This window comes from Rhea pennata, chromosome 4 (genome assembly GCF_028389875.1).
Source record: "Rhea pennata isolate bPtePen1 chromosome 4, bPtePen1.pri, whole genome shotgun sequence".
Classification (NCBI taxonomy): Eukaryota; Metazoa; Chordata; class Aves; order Rheiformes; family Rheidae; genus Rhea; species Rhea pennata.
Window position 1 is genome coordinate 31090692 of NC_084666.1, and position 6000 is coordinate 31096691.

Consider the following 6000-nt stretch of genomic DNA (forward strand, 5'->3'; position numbering starts at 1 on the left):
AAACATGTCACCAAATGACCAAACAGGATGAAAGTCACATCACTCTACTGTATCTTAGTAGCAAAACAAAGCAGTTTATCTCATCCTTGTTGCCCTAACGGAGTATTTTAGAATTGGCAGAGTTTCTTTGTTTCCTTTTAGTATTATCAACATCAATTATTACTGCTACAATAACTCACAAGCATTGGGAGACTGTGTTCCTTTCCAGACCTGCAGTAGCATATATCTCATCTTCTATTAAAAAAATCCCCCCTGCTGAGACACAGACTACACTTTACCAGAAGCGCTTGCTCTTGAAATGAACTCTTCAGGTACACGTTACTAAGGAGAAAGCACTTAGTACAGCCCTCAGTCAAACTTTAGAGACCACTGGAAGTTTTACTTGAAAAAATATTTATGCTCCGTATTTTATATTGGCTTTGTCTAGGCTGTACCCTGCCGGTACTGCATTATTTTGAAAGACGCATCTGAGAGGCTTCACTCTTTCACTCTTCAGTCTCCAACAGGAAAACCTTAATTTCCAGATTGACTATGTAAGGAGACAGAATTAATTCTGCCAGGACAACATGCCAAATTTTAGGGATTTCAAGATTCAAATTTAAAATATTTAGACACATTCTTGGTTCAGCCTTAGATTTTTGCCTTGGTCATTTTCAGAAATGGAGATGCAGCTGTGCAAAATCATGCTCCTTAAGCAACAGACTTGGAAGTCCCTTTGCTCCCCTGAAAATCTAAAGGCATAAGTATGCAAATATACAGAATGTCAACACAAAGTCGTATATAAAGCCAGTCAGCTGACAACACAACTTCTGAATTATTATACTTCAAAATGCATAAGAAACTTTTTTCTTTTTTCAGCCACAAAAAATAGGTTGACGTTATTGTCTATACAGCTTAAGTCAGCATGTCTTTACTGACAATTTTTTTGTCTTTATGTTGTCAATTAGAATTTTACTTTTTTGCTAAGTTGATACAATTAGATTACTACAGAGACTTCATTACAGCCACAGGCAGGACAGCAGCTGAGGTACACAATTTTCTCCCTATGATGCCAGAACTTGCTAAACAGTTATTGAAACAATTGTCTATAAAAGGAAAATAAATGTTTCCATCCTGAATATTGTTCTCTAATAAAATTATCACTTCAAAAATATGGATACAATTGAGCTGGCACTATTACCATTATCACTTGGTGGGAATATCTATGGTTGTTCTGTATTTAACATATTTAATTGCAATGTTCACAGCACAATGAAGTTCACAGCATGTTAACATGGATAAATAATCATCTAATGAACAGAATCATATTTTCCCACTATTCTGTAATTTAAAATGTTTCTAAATAATAATGCACTGTACTGAACTCTTCATGAAGCTGGTTTCAAATGCTTCTCAGGCTTTAATGTTTTCTAGTCAGCTCCCTAAGTTACATTTTCAATAATCAAAACAATTCCAGTATACTTTCAGTGCATTTTTAAGGATGTTTTCATTTCAAAAGCTTATTTATTACTACAATTGTTTATTTTTATTATCCTCTATACTTACATGGTATGTTTTAAAATAACTTTTAAGATCAAAAACTTCCTGAATGTTTTATTATGGTTGCTGTTATATTGAGCTACACTGCAGATGCACTATATTGTAAAGATAACTTTGATTAAGCTAGGAGGGGGTAGCAGAAGCAGTTTAGCAGCAGGAATACATGATTCAGTAGCTATTTTTTTTTTTTAAGAGAAAGATACATACCTGAAAAGATGAATAGATTAACTTGCGTGGTGGTGAAAGATGTAGAAGAATGCATCTCTGGTATCTGCACAAGCTCTTTAGCTCTAGTTGTGGACTTTCTCTGAGTCTGAGGACTGAGACTGAGGACTGAGATATTCCTACTACTAAATTCACCGATTAACAAATTCTCACAAGCAGTGTTTCCTCCACTTTGTCTTCCACTCATCTGCTTCTTTTAAGTACACTGAGAAAGTGAAACTTAGAATATCTTTGCTCAGGGTATTCCAGCACGAAAAGATCTGACAATCATGTCAAAGAGAGACAGCAGGGCCAATATTTCAGCAGATTCATGCTAGCATTAGCTTTTCTCTGAGGGATCCATTAGGAAAAATACAGTTATAGCAGACAGTAGCACAGGAAAACAGCCTCCAAGAGCATGGAAAGAAATTAAGAATGGCGTATTCTTCAAGGGAAAGAAATTCAAGTCCAGACTGGAAGGAATTGGTGGAACGAACACTTCAACTACAAGAGGAAATACACCTTCTTCAACTAGTTCTTTCCTACCTGCAATTGAAGTCTGAAATTCATGTGTTTGGAGTAATCATGTACTTCACGTTCAGAGAAGGAAAAAGAGAGGGAAAATTGAACTGTATACTAAGAAATGAATGAATAACAGTTTGCTAGAAAGATGAAGAATAAGGTTTTGAGTACTGTTGCATTTCCTTCTATGCCTGCATGTATAGCACAACTCTACGGTGTAGCTGCAGACACCAAAACAAGAGTTTTTAGATCTAAAACCACAAATGTGTTTGTCCTTGCCTAAAACATACATCATTTCAACTTAAGAGTACATGGTCCAGATTTTAAAGACTATAGAAAGAGCCACAGTGCAAGTGCTGTGATATGAAGAATGAGTCTTGTATGGTAAGCTTTAGCATAAATATAGTTTTAATGTAGGAAAAGCACAAAGCTCACTCATCACATTGAAACAATTAACATCTACATTAAGGGCACATCCTTCCCATAATATGCTGTTCCACCCGAGTTTGAATTTAATGAATATTAAAAAGAAAAGCTTCTATGTTTCTGGCTGCCTGTATTCTGAGAAATTGTAACCATGTAGCAAAACCTCTGCAGATATTACTGATCATCCACAAGTACCTGATAAATCCTGTTCATGTACTGTTATAGAGTAGGTGATACTTATCCACTGTGGATCTTTTATCAAACTAATTGATAATGGTTATTGATCAAGATCTAAAGGTCAGAAACCACAAAGCAACTGTAAGTCTCCACCTCATAGCAGAAAAGGAGGGCAATACAAGCAAGAAGAAAACTAGCAGGTATTTTAGGCAACTCCTCCCAGCAAGCAGAAATATAAATTTTCTTACAGTCTTTTAGACAAAGTTTATCATTTGCTTTCGGTCACTCACTAACAACTTGAAAGTGTACAAAGACTTTTTTTCTTTATTGTTTGATTTTACTACTTGGTTGTAGCAGTGAGGCTGAGAACTAGAGAGTGACCAAAGAAGTGTAGACTACAGGAAAGCAGAGAAAACTCAGAGTAAAACAGCCTAGAATGGCTTGAAACTGAAAGTACTTGAAATGGATAAATAGGCCTACAGTAGCCTAGGTAACATCTATAAAAAGTTAAACCAACTCTGCCATATCAAACTAACACAGAAGGGAAACAGGTTCTGAAACAGTAAAGAAATGCACGAGGATTGGCTCATAAGCAACTAATTATTTAAGAGGGGCAGGGAAGGATATTGCAGAAGTCCATACGGTCACGAGTGGCATGCAGAGGACAGGACTGGTTATTTGTGCTGTCAGGCAACACAAGAAATAGACCTCACCAATGAAACCAGTAGGAACTATGTTCAAAAGAAATCAAAGGGGAATGGTTAGCAGCCCTGTGTAACTCCTTGTGAAAAGCTGCTGCAGACGCTAAAATCTGAATGCATTTTAGTAGATAAAGTCATGGAAGACAAAATTTCTCCCCTGAGGAATTCTAAGTGAAAAAGCCCTGAAGAAATACTTAAGATGAAAACAATTGCTGGTTCAGAAAAAAACTAAGATAACATTCAATATATTTTTCTTCTTACACTCCTGTCTAGGCATCTGTTCTCTGCCATTCCTGAAAACAGGTTACTCGGACACCACTTTTGATTAACTCAGATAGTCAGATTAACAGGACTATCCTTATGAGACAAGGTATAGCTCACACAGAATATACCACATCATGTTTATCCCATGCTCTACACTCTTCAAAGCATGATTTGTACATCCATGAGTTTAGATTTATTTCAGGCAATAACCGAAGAAATAGTTTGAAACGATAAGTAGAAGGGAATGAAGCCAAAACTTTACAATACATTTGATTTTATGCCAATCCCAATTCATAGAACTTCTGCCCTTTTTCTTTCCTTCATCTACTCATATTAAATCAACTATACCACTAAAGTGTTCTGAGCTAAAAATATAGCTTTTTCAGAGAGGCATCTTTAGCTAATTAAGTTCATTGACTCAGTTCACAGTGCAGTTCAAAAACTCTGCTGTGTTGCCAGAACTGAAGATGAAAGTGAGGATAGGTGTAAATATTGAGAGGCAGCCGAGAAGACAACATGAACGGGAGAGGGTTAACCTTGGCATTACCACTGCAAGAAACAGTTGCACCATAAGCAAGTAGAGGTGTGAGCAATGGAAGTAAAGCGTGGCAGAAAGAAAAAAAAAAAGTTCTATTAAAAAAAAACCCAAATATTAGAGCCTTACACATATCTGCCCACTTTAGGTTTGACTTGACACAACAGAGGATTCCATGAACATTATGCTATGGAATAGGTCTCATTCCAGAAGAAAGCAAGCATTTTAATCTAGCGATTGCAACCGTCATTATCTGAACCAGCATATTTCCATGTGGTTCCGAGACCAGAGAAGTCAGAATATAAAAATGCATTTCTTTCATGAAATATCCTATGAAGAGACAGGAAGGCAGTCATCTTTCTAAAAGTGCTGGAATTTCTGCTTGATTAATTTAACATACCCTTCTGCATCCTAGCTTAGACCTTTAGTCACATCACTTATGTAATATACCACATAAATTTTCCATACTTTCAAATATTAAGGAGGACAAAGACTATTGCCTTAAAAAATAGACAATGATTACAATTTGGGTTTGACTTGTACTTGCTGAGCTTCTTCACTGACATAAGTAAAAGACATCAATACTGTGCCCCACAGTAACACTGAGTTTTTAATTTGCCAATGTAATCTCAGCGTGAATTAGATGACCTCATATTCAATGTGAATTAGATTCACTGTCCCTGTAGAAGGGGATTACAGTTGCAGCTCACTTCTGCGGTATAACTTATTGCCTATATAAAGTAATTATAAAAATATCAATATACAAACACAAAGTTTTAGTCTTGTAACAACATAACATGGATCAAACATGGCTCCTATTCACACCTCTAGAAATATAAGTAATGCTTCACATGCCATCTATTACAGTATAGCCAGAAAATAACAGAATTTATATCAACAGAGAAAGATAGATAATGGTGCCAGAATCTATTATTAATAAAAATACATTGTAATCTCTTACCTTACAACTCCTACCACAATGGCTCCATGTTCTGGTCTGAGCATAAGACGGGTATTAACATTTTAGTTAATACTGTGTTCAGATAACACTCATAAGCATCTTGACATCAAAAATTCCCTGAGAATATTTTTATAAAATTTATAAAAATTATTGTAGAAACTAACACATTTCCTAAATTGTCTCCACATTAAGTTTTCCATTCTATTTTTGTCTGTTTTTTTTCCTTCCAGATATTGCGTGCAGAAATAATTTTCTTCCTGACAGTTAATCTGTTCAGATTGAGCATGCAACAAGAATCAAAGCACTAAAGATGGATGCTCAACCATACAAGTTATTTCCTTATAGAACAGGTGTTACAAAAACTTGATAATAATGAAAAAGTTTAATATGCAATGATTAAATGTCACATCTCTGCCAGTTGCATTAACTGGCTACATTTGCAGTACTGATCCAACATTTTTAATCAATCAAAAGGATGTGGCAAATAGAGGTCAAAAAATAGAACTGCAGTTGAAGCACTTCTGGTGGTTAAAAAAAATATCTCCAAACTTTTCAAGCACAGCCCAAGATCTGGAGAGATTCAGGTGGTCATTTATATTTTATCTTTATTGTATTTGACTATTATCAGTTCATCATTCAAGAGTACTAGGATAAATCCTTTGACAGACTAA